Source organism: Sorex fumeus, unplaced genomic scaffold (genome assembly GCF_029834395.1).
Source record: "Sorex fumeus unplaced genomic scaffold, SorFum_2.1 ptg000126l, whole genome shotgun sequence".
Lineage (NCBI taxonomy): Eukaryota > Metazoa > Chordata > Mammalia > Eulipotyphla > Soricidae > Sorex > Sorex fumeus.
Genome location: NW_026606183.1, coordinates 3,030,001 through 3,050,032, shown reverse-complemented (window position 1 = coordinate 3,050,032; position 20,032 = coordinate 3,030,001). Strand labels below are relative to the sequence as shown.

The 20,032-nt window shown below is 44.4% G+C and overlaps 1 protein-coding gene across 6 annotated transcripts in view; it reads right to left on the bottom strand.

The window, feature by feature from the left end:
- Positions 1 to 20,032, bottom strand: part of AUTS2 (activator of transcription and developmental regulator AUTS2) — a 1,241,040-nt gene that overhangs the window by 347,018 nt on the left and 873,990 nt on the right. The gene's annotated exons all lie outside the window — the stretch shown is intronic.

Genomic DNA, 20,032 nt, shown 5'->3' with positions numbered 1-20,032 from the left:
TTTGTCGAAAACATGTGTCCTGTTAGAATTAATGCTCAGCAGATAAACGCCTCCATTCTTTCACTCCAATGCTCAGCTAGACAGAAATTCCATCAAGACTTGGTCCTTACATAGCCTCACTCAGCAATGGAGTAACTGGTGCAGAGACACTGCAGTGTGTGTGTGGGAACACGGCTGGGTCGATCCAAAGGACACTTTCCCCAGGCAGAGGAGAGACAAGTGCACAGTGGGCAAAGAGACCACCAAGAGACCAGGCTGGAAACTCTAACACTATGGCAACTAGCAGGGTGCAAGGCCTGAGAAAGGCATGAGCAGATGGCAGAGTAATTCTGAAGGTAGGAGCAATAGAACCTCATAATGCATGGATGTGGGGAGCAAGTAAGAGGGATGAGTCTCGGATGATGCCAAGGATTTAGTGTGGCCACCTGGACATGGTGGCTGACATTGCTCTAAAAAAGAAGACATACATTTGCATCTACAGCAGCTACTTGCTAGCCTGACACCCAGGGACACTCATAACCCCTTCTCCTGACACTTAGAGTTTAAAAACACTCCACATCCTCTTTTCCAACTTCCTGAAATTGTGGCTGACCCTAAGACCTGTTTGGGTCTGATACTTGAGGTAATGGCTGCTGAGAGCTTTGGGAAAACATTCTCAAAAGTGGAGAGAAGGCCCAGAGTTGGGACTTTATGCTGGAGAGGCTGCCTCACATGTGTGAGTTTGCAAGTGTTATTCTGGGGTGACAACTCAGTGTGTGACTCCGGTGCATCACTGCCATCACCGAAACAACACAGGGAAAGAGAAACAACATTGTTTACTTGTTTGGGGGCCACACCTGGTGGTGCTCAAAGCTTACTCCTGGCTCTGTTTTCAGGGATCACTTCTGGTAGGGCTCAAGGGACCATATGGGATGCCAGGAATCAAATAAAGGTCAAGTGTATGCCAGGCAAGTAGTACCCTACTAGCTGTACTATCGCTCCGGTCCCGGGGCTGTGGTGGTGGGGACACATATTTTTATTACAAAAAATATTTTTTAAAGGAGAAAACAAGGAATCCCCAGCCCCTTAACTCGGAACATAGTCAGGTAAGGATGAGGTTTTGCAAATAAGGCAAGAAATACTTAATGCAAAAAAAAAAAAAAACCAAGAATGTGAGGTTCTGGGAAGGAGCCACCGAGCCCATCCCTCTGACTCTCTTTGCTCTCACATCAATAAGTCACTTCATCGCTAACACCACTGTAGGAGAGCTTTCCGTGGACGGCACAGAAACCTTCTCCCAGTGGACAGCACAATCCTGGGAGATACAAATAGGACAGAGCATGCTTTCTCTGTAGCAGAAACACTTGGGAACTCACACCTCATCCCGACAGACCAAAAGGTCCTCCATGTTCCACTTTTCTGTTGGTTCCTCGGGGCCGTGGGGTAAGTCAGTTTTCCATGACATGGTTTTAACCAAGTATGATACAACCACAATTCCTTCAACCACCTTTCATCCTTGGGTCCCCCAAACCTCCGATCCTTTTTCTTCAAGGATTTCTAGCATCATCAGTCAAATAAACTGAGAAAGCAAATAGGGGGAGAGAAAGGCTTTGAAGGCCTAGAACAGCAGATGGATGAAGAACAACAGTACTCCTGACTGTGAATCCTCCATGGCCTTTAATTAAGTCTTCCTTGAGGTCCCTAAGTTCTGGGCACACTTTCAAGAGTAACAAAGCATTCAGGAGGGGTGTGGAGGAGGGAAGAGCATTTTGCCAGGCAGGCATATTTTCCCAGATGCTCACAGCTTGCCTGGTGAGGTAAGCAGTGACAGCCGAAGGCTGTGCCATAGCATTTGCCCACATCCCTGACAGCGGGGGTTGGAGGAGAAGGCAAGCTGGGGAAGAATCACCATGGTCCTCCCCTGCCCCCATTCCTAGCAGCAGTATGTCCCTGGGAGTGGTTATTTCTATCAAAGTGTTAAGCTTCCTGCTTTCCAACAGTCCAGTTCTAATTTCAAGGTCCACTTAATTCTGCATCAAGTAATTACTGATATACCCAGAAGCACCTTGTCTCCAGAGTTAAGCATATGGTGAAGAACTGAGACCTACTGGTATCCATTATGGAAGCAGCACGGATGCCAAGCCGATTAAAAATGCTCAGGCTCCCCACACAACACGCCGGGTGAGTGACAGCTCCTCGACAAGGCCAGTCGCAGAGTCTGCCAAAACAGTCTCTGCTGCACTGGGGCCCACATGGCGCGCTGCGAAAACAGTTCCATTTCTGGTATTAAATTCCCATACTGACCCGAGGACTTTGCCGTGAGCTCAGCAGGAGCGCACCATCCAATTTACAGCTCCGCTCTCTGGAGCCTCGAGTGCCAGTCCCTGGCAGAGACGAATGATGGTCAGCCCCTCCAGCTCATAAATTATGCAAAGGCAATAAATGCACTCAGCAAACAGCGCCGAGCGTTTGCCTAGCCTGGCTCCTAACACACTCTGTAAAAAGCCAGAAGCTCGACACATACAAGAGGTCTATTCCACTCATAAAGGGGGTTTGTTGACAGCCCCAGACGGAAGGCAAGCCACAGTCCTGAGGAGTCTTTCTGCTTCGCTGGCAGCAGTTTATGGGCCTGCTTTATGAAAAAGGGAGGCTGTTTTATAGAGTCGGTGTGGGCAGAACTCAGGGTCTCAAATTCACATTTAATACACTGTCCGGCTTTCACACTGCAAGTTCAAGATGTTGTGGATTGGGGACCAAGTGACTTCTGGTCTCGAAAGGTTAAAAAGAAGAGGTGTCTGCTTCTCCAGTCCCTTGACCCCCACTCCAGCTCTGAAGAGTCCACATGGAGCTACCTCCTGACTCAGGTTTCTGTGGTGCCCGAGGTCGGTTAATGCAAAAGACATGTGCAGTGCAGAAATGGGGTCCCGGCTGATTTGACCATTTTAAGCATTCTGACATCGGGGTCCTGCACTGGTTTATTAGCAAACAGCTACACGCTAACAACCAGCCCAGGGTGACAGGGTGCTCCCCAGGATATGATCCCCATGCCCTTTGTGAAAAGCTGGAAATATCTGCCTCCACTGGAAAAGCAAAAGAATAAAAAGGCACAAGTAAGTAGCCCTTCCACCATGGGTGGGAAGAGTTCTTGGTCATTTGGCCATCAGACAAAGAAAGACACCAAGACACCACAACCAACATGGGATACAGGAGTCAGGGAACCCAAATTAGAAAGGCTCCAGGTCTAGATGCCTCTCCAGCCTCTCCACCCCTCTCCCCATCCCCTCCTCACTCTGGTCTTCCACAGGAGATGCCCGCTGAAGACCCCTTCTTCCTTTTCCAGTTCCCAAACTCTTTAAAACAATCTCCTATCCAAGGTTGTTCCCCTTTAAAAATTAATCCAGATTTATTGAACACATTTAAAAAAATTACCCATAGACCTACTATCCATGAAGAAACACTGTTAACACATTTGCAGAATTTTCTTCTTTCTTTCCAACCGTTCAATAGAGGAAGCCTAGAAATCCTCTTCACCTTTTACACACACATTTTGAGAAATGTAAATGAAGCTACACTATTTTGTAATCTGCTACTATTTTCATATGTAAAATAGGTTTATGAGTAGGATTTGCCTTTTCTGTGAAATTAAGTCTTCAGCATAATCTACTGTATGGATCATAATTGATCCATAAACTGCCTTGTGCTGGGTACTGGGACAAAGCAAAACCAGGCTTATACTGTCCCAGTACCTATGCATGGACCTTCCTTTTCTGCATAACCTTTATTTATTTAAAAAATTTTTTTATTAGTGAAACACCATGAGGTACAGTTGTAGACTTACAAATTTTTGTTCTTGGGTTTCAGCTATACAGTGATCGAGTACCCATCCCTCCACCAGTGCCCATTCTCCACCATCACTGATCTCAGTATCCCTCCAACTCCCCCCGCCCCCCGCCATCCCACTCTGCCTCTGTGGTAGGGTATTCCCTTTTGTTATCTCTCTCCTTTTCAGTACTGTGGTTTGCAAAAGAGGCATTGAGTGGCAATCATGTTTGGTCTATAGTTTACTTTCAGCATCTGCATAACCTTTAATGTCACTCTCCCCGAGTTATGCTTTCAGTTTAACTGTTCCTGTCTGATTTCCATGAGTCCCTAAAGTTTCCCTTGGTTACATCTACCACTTAAATGTTGAAGCTGGAAATTTGTCCAGCTTTCTGACTTTGGGAAGGCTATTTAAACCCTCTCCACCTAAATTCTCTATATCAATAAAATGCACGCAGCAACTGTGGAAGATAAAATGAATGAATCTATGTAAATGGCTCACAAAATGCATGGTACAGAATATTTACAGACAGAATATGTTAACCATTGTTTTTGTTTGTTTGGGAGACACATTCTGCAGCGTTTACAGTTTATTCTTGGAAGGACCTCGGACACTAGAGATCCCAGAGACCGAGCAAATAAATGCTTTATTCACCTGTTTTATCTCTCTGGCCCCAATATTGCCTATTGTTGACAAATATTTCTGTTGTGATATTTGAGATTACTTCTTCTTGAAGTCCCCCAACACCTCTGACTCAGACACCCATGTAAGTTTGGAATCGCCATCTTTTGCTCTCCCTAAAACTGCCCCTTTCCTTAACGTTACTTCGTTCAAGGTACCTCCATGCAACCATTTAAACATCTATGTAAAGAAGTCTTATTATCTTCTGTGCCATCCTTGGTCAGACCTAATTCCTCTCTAACATTAGTAATCCTTCTTTCTAAATCTCACTCTCTATGGCCATGGTGGTTGCCTGAGTCTGAGATTTAGTTGATACAAGAAGCTGGTGACTATTTTCTAGGGCATATGGTCCCTTCTGTATCTAATCCAAGTCAGATAAAAAAGACCCCCACCTTTCAATCTGATCAAGACCCTGAAGGGCAATGAAAATTCTCCCACTGTTTCCAGTTCTCCCACTCCCAACTTCTTAGTTCACCTGACACAGAGCTTGTCAAGTTTTCCATTTCTTTTTTTAATTTTCAGTATGGTGTGTGTAAATCAATACTTCTACAAAATTCAATAAAAATAAAATTACAGGGGCCAAGGAGTGAGCACAGGGATAGGGCCTGACTCTGGATGGCCTTTGAGTGTTACCACCATAGCCTTGGAGACCCCACAGTGCGGGCACTGCAGTCTGAGAGCAACCTGAGGCCATGGCATTGAACTGTCAAGCCCAATGGCTGAGTATTTTTAGGAATGGCTCATGAGACCCCTTGACATGCTTGGAAGCCCTACCCAAGAAATCAGTAGGAAAACAACATAAATATAATTGATATTTATATATATTATTTTAATATCACTGTATCACTGTCATCCCATTGTTCATCAATTTACTCAAGTGGGCACCAGTAATGACTCCATTCATCCTAGCCCTGAGATTTTAGCAGCCTCTCCTTACTTGTCTTTCCCAACGCTGCTGTATTGGAGGCTCTTTCAGTATCAGGGAATCAGGGGAATGAGATCCATTATTGTTACTGTTTTGGGCATATCAAATACGCCACAGGGAGCTTGCCAGGCTCTGCCGTGTATGCGGGATACTTTTGGTAGCTTGCCGGGCACTCTGAGAGGCATATATATACATATATATATACACACATATATATATATTTGAATATATAAAAGACATATAATCCAAATTTATACTTGTAAATAATGTTATATGTAGTACATACATATAAACATACATGTTATATTTTATGTAATACATCATATAAGTTAAATATATAAGGCATACATAAAATATTTTTATAAATTAGCAACAAAGACATACATATATAAATGTATACAAAAACATACAGTTATATTTAAGAGCTGGGATACTGCAGTAATGAACTGGTATCAAAGCACTCAGGCTTAAGGCATGGTCACACCACTCGCAAGCTAACCAGTCACTGACACACCCTCCTACCTGGTCTCTTAACAGCCCCCTGCCCCAGTCATACCCACGTATACACAGTGATGTCCTCTCCTATCTCTGTGTTGAATCGTTCCCTCCTCCTAGAACTCTACTCCTTTAAGTGCCTGCCTAAAAAAATCTTCAGTTCGCCTGTAAAAACACAGTTCCCCTATGAAAACGGCTAATTATCTTCCAGGAAGAATTAATTGCGTCCTTCTCCATCTCTCTCATAGTGATGCTTTCATTGCTTGTCATAATATTCTTCCGTACTAGATGGAGAACTCCATGTAGGTAAGGACAAGGGCTTTGCTCATTGACTATACTTAGGCCTTGGGGAATACTGATAAATCCATCTCACTCTTCAGAATTTTCACAACCGTGGTGGAGTCCATGCAGCATAAGAAACATGTGACTGACAAGTCAAACGATCCCAAACAAAGACAGCATAAAGGGTAATGACTAAATTGACTGCTCAGCACAAAGTGGACTGGACGTCTGGATATACCAGAAAGAGTTGGAACAGTTAGCAGAGAGCCTAGAGTTGAGGCCCAGAAGAAAATATCTTCCATTCAAGAGGTCCAAAAGTAAGTAAATAAGACGAGCATTGTATTTTCTCAAAAATAAACATATCTCATTTCTGTCTGGGAATCTGGCTATCTGTGTTCTAAATTTCTAACCCAAATTGAAAGCAGTCAGGGTCGCAATACCTCTACTTTATTCAGAAGGAAGGAAGAAGATGGGATTCTAGGCATCTTGTGATAAAATGCATTCTTAAGCAGAAAGCAGCAATCATTGAATATATCACACACAATGACATTGAGGAGGGCACGGCTCTCTATTCTGCTCAATGGACCTTGCTGGGACAGTTATTTCACATCTCAAATCCATTTATCACTGCCACCAAAGATGTCAGGGCTGAGCACCATCAGTGAACAAAGTTATTTTATTCTTCCTCCTGCCTAAAGGAAATGAGAGGAAAATAAGGGAGAACCCCAACTTGTAAACGACAGTGTCTAACATCAAGTATGATTCCACTTTGCCAGTGACAAAACAAATCAATTCCCCTTTGGGGCGGGCGGGTTATCTAAGACCGTAAAGACATTGTTCACCTAAAAGTAATTTCAGAAGAAGCTGCCCGCAGAAAACAGGACACTCATTTTCTTATTTAAGGAAGGGAGGTAGTGACACGTGACAAACACAAGTCCACCAGCACCTTCCCATCCGCCTCATTCCTGGAACCTGAAAAGAGTGACTGCCATTTTGGGCCACAGCAGAAAACTCGGATGCGATCTGTCTGGTGGATCTGTGAAGTCCCCATTTCACAGTGCTCTCTTACATAGTTGGGCTTTTGGAGCCCTCTAATAAGAAAAAAATATTTTCATCTTGAAAATGGTTTGAGGTCTTCTCACTGTGTTTAAAAATGGTATCGTGGGCCACTCCTCCCCTTTATAGCAAGTCATTATGTAAAACCACCTGGTAAAAGTGAAAGTCTAATCATAAGATCCATGTGACCGAAACAGATTAAGAGATGAAAATAGGGCCTGAGATGTAGCTCAGCAATAGGGCACATATTCAGTCTGCCTGAGGTCCTGAGTTTGATTCCAGATACCCCAATAGCAACAAAACAACCAGAGTAAAGCTCCTGTAGGTCATAAAGTGAGCACATTTGAAAATAAGAAAAGATATAAAGGGTCTATCAATCTTCAGGTGTTCAGAAGACATAACCAAGAACAAACTTTCAAAAGCTTCTGAAATTCTACACTGGAATCTTCCATTTCTATATGAGGAGTTCTCTGGTATTGTTTTGCAGGTCCTAAGTTTAAAGTGACCAAAGCTCTTGTCCCGTGTAGTCTAGGGGTACCCTCCAGGGTTGCTCAGGGGAACACACAGTTTCCTGCAATAAGTCAATCAAAAGATCCTACCCTATCTCAGGTCTCCCATTGAAAGTACAAATAAAGGAACTGAAATCAAGTTGTTCAAGACTTAAGTTCTAAGGATGGAGAGATAATCCAATGAGTAGTAAGGGCATTTGCCTTGCAGATGGCTAACCCTGTTCTAATCCCTAGCTCCCCCTACCCTCCTACCTTGTATAGTTCCCTGAGCACCGCCAACAGTGATCCTTGAGAACAGTAAGGAATAAGTTCTGGACATACCTGATGTGGCCCCCAAATCAAACTAAACCAACCAACCAAACAACAACAACAAAACAAGTTCTAAAGCTCTAGAGCTCAAAATAAAAATTTGGGATGGTATCAAAAAGAACAAGAACAATCAGTGCTGGTGGGAATGTGGGGACACAGGGATTCTCTTTCAATGTTGGTGGTCCAGCCTTTTTGGAAAACAATATGGGCATTCCTCAAAAATCTAGAAATTGAGCTTCCATAAGACCCAGCAATACCACTGCTGGGAATATATCCAGGGGGTACAAAAAAGCACAGTAGAAATGACATCTGCACCTGTATGTTCATTGCAGCACTGTTCACAATAGCCAGAATCTGGAAACAACCCAAGTGCCCAAGAACAGATGACTGGTTAAAGAAACTCTGGTACATCTACACAACAGAATACTATGCAGCTGTTAGGAAAGATGAAGCCATAACATTTGCATATAAGTGGATGGATATGGAGAGTTCATGCTAAGTGAAGTGAATCAGAAAGAGAGGGACAGACACAGAATCACTGTACTAATTTGTGTAATATGAAGTAACACGGGCTGGAGCGACAGCACAGTGGTAGGGTGTTTGCCTTGCACGCAGCCAGATTGGCTGGGTTTGATTCCTCTGCCCCTCTCGGAGAGCCTGGCAAGCTACTGAGAGTATCTCGCCTGCATGGCAAAGCCTGGCAAGCTACCTGTGGTAGCTTGTAACAAGTGTAACACAGTAACAAATGTCACAATGGAGATGTTGCTGGGCCTGCTCGAGCAAATCAATGAACAACGGGAGGACAGTGACAGTGACAGTAAAATAATACGAGTCTAATACCTAAGATCAGTAGAGACAAGGGCCAGGAAGATTGCTCCATGATTGGAAGCCAGCCTCATGAGCTGGTGAAGAAGGCAGCTGGGATGGAGAAGGAATCACTAAGTCAATGATGGTTGGAGGAATTACTCAGGATTGGAGATGTGCGCTCAAAGTAGATAAATGACCAAACATGATGACCCCTCATTATCTGTATTGAAAATTATAATGCCCAAAAGTAGAGAGAGAGTAAGAAGAAAATTGTCTGCCATAGAGGTAGGGGGAGGGATAGGGTGGGGTAGCAGGAAGGATACTGGGGATATGGGTGGTGGAAAATGCACACCGGGGGAGGTATGGGTGTTTATGATTGTAAGACTGAATCTCAATCATTAAAGCTTTGTAACTGTATCCCTCAGTGATTCAATAAAAAAAGGGGGGGATGGGCCTCCCAAGCAGGTCTTGGGGGGCTAGGGAACGCCTGGCCTGCCAAGCCTGTGGTTCAGCACTAGGGTTGAGCAGGGGGTGCGGCTCAGGTCTGTGGACAACCAGGGTCACCCAGAGCCACACCAAGTAATGCTATGAGTCTCTGGGGCTCCACCCAGTGATGCTTACGAGGTGTCTGGTTCTGGGGTTCCTGGCTCAGGTGCATGCAAGGCCTGTACCTAACCCTGCGCTATCTCCCCAACTCATAGATTGTTTCATATTGTTTTCCTATTCACCGCGTTGGAATCCAAATCCAGGTCTGTTTCATAAACCAATATGTATGCTGTATATTTCCATTTAGCTCATTAAAATATTGTTGGGCTTTTGGAAGTAGGGGAAGAAATAAACATTTCACAAATTTTTCAGAGTTCAGCATTTTTTTTTCCCCTTAGAAGAAAGGAAGTCACGTTTTGCCAAGTATAAACATACATAAAAATTTATTTTAAACCCAGAGCCCACAAGCCTCAGTGGTTGCCAAAATGAGAAAAATGAGTTCCTTGTCCAAAGGTATAACTGCCAGTCGAGGGCTCAGTGATTTGTAAATGCTCTCTCTCTCTTAAGCTTCAGCAACAGATCCTTTGTTTCTTTGTCATTGATTTACTGATTCAGAGTTATCAATAGCATTAATCCACACCTGCCTGGGGACCGATTACAAAGGACTTTAAAGATGTGTGCTTCCTGAGACCACAGTGTTACTACTTTGGATGCGTCCTATTGAGACACCCCTCTAAGGCTCCAATCATAGCTGCTGACTCCATTGGGTGGGGACTGAGGCCCCCAAACTGAAGTCTGGTTCTCTGTAGCGTCCGTGTGAGCCAATAAAAGTCAAATTTGCTGATGAGTAAAAAGAAAAAGTCTGTTATGGGTTAAAATAATACAAGAGTCTATTTTTTCCGCTGTGTTGTGATCCATAGAAATCACCCTGAGCCTTTTCCCTTTCTTCTCTGCCTGGGAAGCCAATTGCTTTGATTGCAGTGATATGAGCTAGCTAAAATGACTTGCCCTTGCTTGTGAGGCAAATGGAACATGCTAATAGAACTTATCGCATTACCCGATGCAAAAGTGCCATAGCTCATTACTTTAAGATAAAAGGATATCATTGCAGACGGCAAGCAGAATTGACTTTCTGAGGCCCGACTTGATGATGATTTAATCAACTGCTCTCTTTCACTTCTCATCTCTGCGCCTGTCGGTTTCACAGGTGCCGTTAAATGAGACACTCAGAAAGTGAGCGGAGGGAAAGAAATTGCTGTCATTACTTTTCAAGAAAGGAGGTATGCAAATTTTCGACAGAAAGATTGCGTTCATAATGGGCCTGGTAAAATACAAGGATCATGCTTGACAGGTGAGGGCAAGCCATTTGTATGTCCTTAAAGCGAAGCAACCATCCTCGTTTAGAAATGTGCTCGGTAAGAGAAACTACAAATGAGAGGCTGAGACCAGCCCAGGAGAGGCGGGGTGGGATCTTTGGGGTTGTCCAAGAGGGTCAGAGTTCCAGAAATGGGGGAACATGGGTGGGAGATGGGTGCTTAGGGTGCTTACGAAGCCAAAGATGAGCAGATGTGCAGGCAACAAAACGTGGCAGCTCTTCATGGGACCAGCTGTCAAAAAGCCAAGCTTCCTGTCCTTCCTGCCTAAAGGTTTTCTTGGGTGGGAAAGGCCCTCTAGCAAGACACTTGGCCTCTCTGTGCCTCAACGTTGTCATCTATCAAATGGGGACACTGACAATATCTACTCAGAGATTCCCAAACTGAATTGGCCTCTGACTCCCTCCCTTTTCAGAAAAGATAAATCGTGCAGTGCACCCTTAAAATCTATGTTCTTTAAATAAACAGAAAGGGTCCCTTAAATGCACCTAAGGCCACTAGTACCTTCCTCCCCCATTGTTCGAGAACTCCTCAGGGGATGGTCCTTCCTACTTTGGGAAACCCTGATCTACGGCTTAGGGTAGTCTAGAGGACTTGCTGAATATATAACATATATAAAATATATACTTATATATACTTAGGGCTGGAGCGATAGCACAGCGGGTAGGGCGTTCGCCTTACAAGCGGCCAACATGGCCGACCCGAGTTCGATTCCTCCGCCCCTCTCGGAGAGCCCGGCAAGCTACCGAGAGTATCTCGCCCACACCGCAGAGCCTGGCAAGCTCCCCGTGATGTATCCGATATGCCAAACACAGTAACAACAAAGTCTCCAATGGAGACGTTACTGGGCCCGCTCGAGTAAATCGACGATCAACGGGAGGGCCTTTACCTTTACCTTTACTTAGGTATCGCTGAGAGGTTAAAAAAATAGTGCTGAGACCTGACACAGGGCCTGACAAGCGCTCAGAGATGGGGATGCTTGCTTGTTTATTCATTCTTTATCAAGGCTGCGTTTTCAAGAGTCTGGGTGTCAGGTGCTGGGAATCTAGGTCCCTCTAGATGAAAGTCCCACACTTCCATGCTGATGTCCTTTCTAGAAGCCTGACTTCCGTGGCAGAACATGAGATTGGCCCTGGAATCACCACAGGGTCCCCTTGAGACTCAAGGACCCTAACAGATGCCCAATCACAAATTGATTACTCTTCGCTCCATCCCCTGCTCCCCACATCCCACATATTTTGACTCTGCATGGAACCCTTTGAGGACGCTCCTCTCTGCACAAGTAGGAAGTGTATGTGTGTAGCTGGAACTTGAGTCATGGGTGGGTCCCAGCCGGGCAGGGAATGCAGCAACCAGCAAGCACCACTAGGCTGGCCTCAATCACCTCCTTCAAGGCAGAATGAATCTCAATAGATTAAATGATCAGGGTAGAGGGAACGGAGGTGACTTTTTTTTTTAAATTCACTTTGCCTTCAATAGGTAATTGTTCTATTTTCTCCAACACTCAGAGTAAAAGCATCTTTCTTGAAGTACCTGTGACTCGAGTTCCTTTCCCCCAGGTAATGAAGCTGCAGCAAACCATTCTCGCTTCCTGCGTCTTTGGCTGTGAGATTCTGAACCAAGCTCTTGCTTTTGTGATAAGTGGCATCTCCATGGCGTCCCCCAGGCAAAGGAGAGCAAAGCTTGGAGCTCTTCGCAAAAGCCTGGCTTCCTGAGGTGCGTGTAGGTCTTTGCAGTGTGGGGATGGGAAGTTGGCTGAGAGTGCCAACGCCAGCTAAGAGCTATCAGTCACTAAGAAAGTGTCCTGATGGCCCACTTGGAGGGAAGTTCATGGAGGCTTCCCAAGGAGGAGGTAGCACTGGATCGGGTTTCTTCTCCAGAGTACATTCCAGGCCCGCAGGAAGCCTCACCTCACTCTCCCTGAATGACATAAACACCCTATAGTTGCTCTCCTCCTTGACAACTTGGCAACATGGCTGCCCCTGGAGAGGAGGCAGGTCTCCAAGGATCAGCGAAAGCAGCCAGACTGTCCCATTTTTCCTTTCCACCAACTCCACCAAGGGGGCCTAGTACAGCACCTGGTTCATCTGAAATTCACATTCTGACCTATCCATTTAGCAACCATACAGTCTTGCTGGAGCGATAGCACAGTGGGTAGGGCGTCTGCGTTGCACGCGACCGACCCAGGTTCGATTCCTCCGTCCCTCTCGGAGAGCTCGGTAAGCTACCGAGAGTATCCCACCTGCACGGCAGAGCCTGGCAAGCTCCCCGTAGCATAATCAATATGCCAAAGACAGTAACAACAAGTCTCACAATGAAGATGTTACTGGTGCCTGCTCGAGCAAATCGATGAACAACGGGAGGACAGTGCTACAGTGCTACAATCTTGGAAAAGGCTTTTTAAATCCTCGAAGACAGCTCGTATTTTTTTTTAACTTGGAAATGGGAATGATATGCACTCAAGATTTTTGTGAAAATTACAACACTGTAAGCACATGAAAGCATCCAGGAAGCAGTACTAAGCGCTTTTTATCTTTTCTCCCAGTTCTTTTGTAAAAAAATATTACATCACACAGAGAAACAAAGTAACTTAATAGTTATTTAAATCTTAGGTTGCTTTTATCATTTTATTGCCAGAGGGAAAATCATATTCTGCAAGGCTTTCTTCCCCCGAGGTGTCTAAAGACTTGATACTATGCTATACAAAACCAGAAACAACCCAAACAAACAAAAGCAGAAACTCTCATTCCTTCTCACTGAGGAAAACAACATAAATATTTCTGGTAATGAGTGTTTTACTTCACTGATAAAATGCCAACTAAGCAAGACATCTGAATTTAATTTTCTCAGTGCTTGTTTGGTTTCCTGATTCACATTTGGGAGTGGATGCAACCTGGACTTAATCTTTAGTCAAGTACCGTCAGTAATCAGTATACAGGAACTACAGTAAAATGCACCTATCGAAGATTTGAGACTAAACCTGCAGTTAAGGTATAGTGCTGTGATGACTGATGGGCTCTTTTTATTAAGATGTTCATTCGAATTCAAATTGGCACCAGAGACACATCTGGAATGACGGACAAAATAAGTATCAAAGTCTTACAAGATTAGGGGGCAACTAGGATGCTCACCCTTCTAGATCCTTGTATGACATTCTGACCAATCAGAATTAGGGGCTCAGGCCCAGATCTCTCAAGCCTTATCAGGATTGGGGGGGATGGTGAGAGGTGGGGGCTGAGTTCCCCGCCATGCCCCAAAGACCCAGTGCTCCCATGAAATATAAAAATGGAGCAGCTTCATGACTAATTTGGAGACTCACCAACAGTTGAGTAGTCCCAGCTCCAAAGCTCCTGGGATACACTGCTGCATGAGCAACCACGAGATCCCTCCAAACTTCACATACCAACAGCCTTGTTGTATAGGAGCTCACTAAGCTCAATCAGTGAGAACAGTAACACGGAAGCCTCAACTAGCCCCCACCAGCTCAGTAAATCCTCAATGACTGTAGTAACACCACTAGGAGATATATGTTGTAATAAACAATGTAAAATACAGTTTTGATTTTGTGTGTGTATGTGTCAGCTGGTGTGGCAGGTGTGGGGGTAGGTAGGAAACTAGGAACACAGGTGGAGGGAAGGTCACATTGGTGGTGGGATGGGTGTTGCATCATTGAATACCTGAAACAACTGTAATGTGAATGTGAACCAGTTTGTAAATCCTGGTGTTTAAATAAAGTGTCAAACATCTTTGAAAAAGAAAATTAAAAGAATCAGGAGTTACTTGGTTACTTCTCTGCAAGACCTATTTAAAGACGGAACTAACAAAATCAAGAAACAGAGTAAATTTGGGAAAGGATGGAACTTTCCAGATCATTTATTTTGGTAGCTGCAAAAATGGGGGATGACTGGAAGAATATGAGGAATCATGTGCATCAGGCCATTTGTCTTGGGAGGGGGGGACAGGGTTGGGGTGGGAAAGTGCCTGTTCCTCCTTCCACTTGGCTAGTTTCCAGCATCTCCAAGACTATGGTCAGTCTCCCCAAATACATCTGGAGTCTAATATATGTCTAAGTTTAGCCAAATCCACCACACAGCATTTTGAGAAATACACGTGGAAGACCCAGGTTTGATTCTTCCACCCCTCTCGGAGACCCCAGAAACCTACCGAGAGTATCTCGCTCGCAGGGCAAAGCCTGGCAAGCTACCCGTGATGTATTTGATATGCCAAACACAGTAACAAGTCTCACAATAGAGATGTTTCTGGGCCCGCTTGAGAAAATCGATGAACAATGGGAGGACAGGGACAGTGACAGTGACATGTGGAAGAATAAAACTGCATACTATGTTGGTAAAAATATCTAAGGAAAGGTGTCCTGAAAAACATGGAGATCAATAGCCCTAGAGTGGTTGGTAAGATGGATCCTACGATGCTAGAAAATGGAGGAAACTACCAGGGAGTAAGGAGCAAGACGCACATGCTTCGAGGTGAAAGGAAATCCTAAGGAAACGATACCATAGAGTTGGGAAAAGCTGATTTTAAGGTTGCTCTTTATTTCTTTACTTAGGAACGGTTAGGCCACACCAGAAGTGCTCAAGGTTCACTCCTGGCCCTGTGCTCAGGGAATACTCCCTGCAGTATCTAGGAACTGTATGGAGTGCAGGGACTGAATTAGGGTCAGCCAAGTGCAAGGTGCGTGACTTATCCTGTAGACTATCTCTATGATCCAAGAGTTGTATTTTTTTCAGGGGGTAGGGGTGTGTTTGGGCCACACCCAGCAGTGTTCAGGGTCTGTTCCTAGCTCTGTGCTCAGGAGTGACCACTGCAGGACTCAGGAACCATACGTGAGCTGGAGATTTGAATTGGGATTGGCCACATGCCAGGTAAGTATTTTAACCCTGAACTATCCCTTTGGCCCTTAAGGTCACTCTTTAAAGAAAAGCAGAAAACAAAACCCCATGCGATTTCACTTTACAATTCATTCACTACAAGCCAAGTGAAGTCACTGGAACTGAGTAAGGAAGGAAAAGGGTATTTTTGTGTTGCTGAGAATCATTGATCTCATTATGGTTTTCCCAGCAACTAGATTTCTGTTTTCTCTCTTAAAAGACTCAAGATAATAAAAAGAGTAGCAAAGGGAACAGAAATATAGCTTGAGACTAACCCATTAATAAATGTTCAGAGGTGGTTCCCCCAAACCCACTGGCATATCATTCCCTAGGATCCCCAAATGAATTCCTCTTTCTTCTCTCCATTAGGAACTTCCCTTCAATTTTTTCTCTCTTTGAACTCATCAAGTCCGTAACTGGAATTTTAAATTGTACATAACAAGACTCTGTATTTTAGGATGGCTTAAAGCCTAGTCTTCTATATCATAAACAAGGAAGGGTAGGATTACTATAAATTGTCTGCAAGAAAATACAAATTGCCAAGATAAAAACACCCACTGGTCTGCCAGTCTCAAGTTTCCTGTTTTGACATACTATATGTAGTAATTTGGTATCCACAATCTCTTATTAGAAAATGAATGTGCTATTTTTCTGAATGCTGCAATTACAATAATTGAATTTAAAATGGGGATTGAGTTTCGCTATTTGGAGGAAAAGAATAATTGTGTATTTCTGATTAAAATCAGGGGGACTGAAAGAAGCTTGTACAAATTCCAGCTCCAGTCTCCCGGAGTGACTCGCATCAGGCCAGAGAAAAGCAACATTTGAACTGTGCAGAAACGGCCCAGCACCTCCGCAGCGGGCACCATCTCTGGCCTCGGCTACAACACCCCTGCCACACAGGCAATCAGAACACCACGGCACTGTCACACTGTAAATGGCAGCCATGCTGGAGCTCCCCACTGTGTCAAAAATTAAGAGTTAAAATGCAAGGAAAACAAACATCCCTTTGTGTTGGAAAGGCCCTTCCTCCTCTTTGACTGCCACTATTTCGGAGGAGTTTTTGTTTCTCTTTATAGGTACTCTCCTCCAAGAGGGGGCATGTCAGGGCAGGTGGACTGGGGTGAGGATGAGGAGGGAAGGAAAAATCCTATTATCCAAAGCATTCAACCTCTTCTGCTTTAGTAAAATTTATGTAAAAAGCCACCATTCAGATGGAAGAAAGCAAAAGGAATGGATAAGGAGGGCTAACATAACTCAATTAAAAAAAATAGGGGCTACTTCCAATAATACTTGCCCACCTGATTGCTGAGGGCTCAGGCCTGGCAGTGCCCAGGGGGTTCATAGCCCTGGTGGTGCTCCAGGAGCACCAGGGCCACGCAAAGTGGTGTTCTGGGCTCTTCTGGGGCTGGAACATGGGTACCTGCATATGCCAATCACAGGAACCCACTTAAGACTCATAACTCTAGCCCTGTCTTTTAATTCTGATGGTACTACTCATCTTTCTGAAACCCCCATTTGAATGAAATGTACCTTTGGGGGGCTGGAGAAGAACACAGTGGGAAAGGCATTTGTCTTGTATACAACCAACTTGGCGTCAAATCTGGAATTCATATGGTTCTGATCCCTGAACACAGCAGTCAGGAGTAAGCCCTGGGCCACGCTAAATGTGGCCCAAAACCCCCAAATCAAGGAAATACACCTCCTTAAAGAGATGATTTGAAAGAATGTATGCAAAACCTCTTAGTAACTATATTGCAAACCATAAGGCCCAGAAGGAGGGTGGGAGAGAGATAGAGGGAAGGAGGGAAACTTCCTATGATAGAGAGAGGCTGCGGGTGGGGGGAGGGTTGTGGGAGTGAAACTGGGGACGTTGGTGGTGGGAAATGTGGACACTGGTGGAGGGATGGGTGTTAGAACACTGATGACTGACTGAAATCCAATCATCAACAACCTTGTAACTGTATCTCATGGTGATTCCCTAAAATAAATAAATAAGTAAATAAATAAATAAATAAACAGGTGCTCTGTCAGGCACAAAGTGAGCAACAGATCATCACCTTATACTGCTTACTGTGCTAGGTAAAGGTTTTTAGACAACTGTTGGGTTTTGAGCCATACCTGGTGGCGTATGGGACTTACTCTTGACTTTGCAACTCAGGGATCACTCCAGATAGAGCTCGGGGTAGTGGGGACTGAACCCGAGTCAGTTGAGTGCAAGGCAAAGGTCTCGCATATAAACACTCACAGAAATATCAGACCAGTTAAGAGAGCAGACACACCCCTCACCCCTCACTTTCCTGTGCTACAGGCATTGGCACCTTCTCTGCTCTGCCCACCTGCCTCTGTCTCTTTGCCCTCAATGCCCAGCCACTCCCCTGTTTGTTGTCACTAGAGATCGTGGTGTGTATTTTCTAGACTTTTACATTCATGGAACAGGCCAGGATGCGCTCTTCGTCTCATTTCTATCATCCACAGTTCACTACGTGGAGAACTAATTAGAAGGGAGTCTGCCAGCTCCGATGAAGAAGCAGCCCTCAGAGGCTGCCCGAGCCGGAACTGCTGTCATCCCCCCAGGAATAGGGCCGATTACTTGGTCTTACTTGATTCGGAGGCTTTATTATGTACTTCAGTAATCAATAAGCACTTCTATGGCAGAGGGTTTATTTTACCCTATAAATCCAAGGAGGAGAGAATGCTATGAAGACATCAGTAGGGATGGATTCTGCAGCTCTGTGCCACTGTGAGAAGGCGAGCCACAGATTTAAATCTAGAAAGGTTACAGAGCAGTCTCAGCTCCTGGCTGGCTGGCAGGGCTCGTAAAAGACTCGGGTAAGATCTACGGCAGAGCACTCTGAACCAAAGGGTCTTCGAACAAAACACCTATATGGAGCAGGCATGCCGTGCCCACTGATGACCAGCTAGAATTAGAAGCACTGACTTGAGTGGAATGTGAAGATCCTCTCTCAAAAATCCCAACCATTTCTGAAGGGTACAAACAAAATGGAAGAGAACAAATACTGACTGCAGGCGGACTGGGTAAAGCCTTGCAGAGCATGGAGAAGCCCAAGGAGACTCCGAATTCTCTGCCCTGGGATTCCGGGCCTCGGGCCCTGGGGACTGATCAGCCTCCGGGACCACTTCTCTCTAGCTACCGAGAAGACAGTCTTCCTTCTGGAAACAGAGCCATTAGTCCATGTAGAGGAAATGAAAGTGGCAGACAGACGTAAACAAAAAAAGAAAGAAAGTTCTTCAACTTCACTAGTAATCAAGAAAAGAAGATTGAAGAGAAAAATTTCTTTTTTATTCATCAAGGTAGAGAAGAGATAAATGCAAATACCCAATGCTGGAAAGGCTGTGGGAAGTTACTCATGTATTTCTGGAGGAAAGCCTATTTTCTGTATGGAAGTGTATCAAGGAATTGTATCAAGTGTCTGAACATTTTCCTATTATTTAATTCAACTTTTCTTTATCTATCTATCTATCTATCTATCTATCCTTTATCTTAAAAAGAGCAAAAATGTCTATGGGAACTTCTTCTCAAATTTCATCAGAGACTGAGGAACAACTCAATATTAAATTATTGACATTATGGCAACTCTTAAGCACACAAGAAATATCAGGAAGTCTGCTACTCAGTGTATGTATTCTCTCTTTTCTTACCTTTTTTTTTTCTTTTTGAGTCACAACCAGCGATGCACAGGGGTTACTCCTGGCTTTGCACTCAGGAATTACTCCTGGTGGTGCTCAGGGGACCATATGGGGTGCTGGGAATCAAACCCAGGTCTGCTGCAAGCAAGGCAAATGCCCTACCTGCTATGCTATCGTTCCAGTCACTCCTTACCTTTTTTGTTGTTATTGTTTGTTCGGGGGCCACATCTGGCAGTGCTTAGGGCTTACTCCTAGTTCTGTGCTCATGGGTCACCCCTGGCCGCGCTCAGGGATCAAACACGGGTTGGCCTTGTGCAAGGCAATGCCTTACCCGTTGCACTACGGGTTCAGCCTCGATACCCCTTTTAAACCTCAAGTTCTGTCTCTGGCCACACTGTGCAGGTTTTACTGTTCTACTGTACACTGAGAAAGTGAAAGTTGGAGGTATAAGGGAATTTGTATGAGTTATATACCTGTAAGAAGTTCTTGGCATTTGAAAACCCAGAAATTCATGAACCTAAATGTCTGTAAGTTGGGGAACACTGTTCCCCTCACCCAAGACAACATTTCTAAGGAATTGTACTTAAGTGGAAAAATGATGATGGCCACAGAAAAGTTAAAAAGTTCTGGAAGTGATTTTGTGTGAGCGACATCCATTTCTCAGGTTCAATTTGCTCATCAATTATACAGGGATAATGAAATATGTCTCTCAAGGTAAAGATAAGGAGATCATATTAAAACACCAATGTTATTGTTAATACTGCAATAAAAGC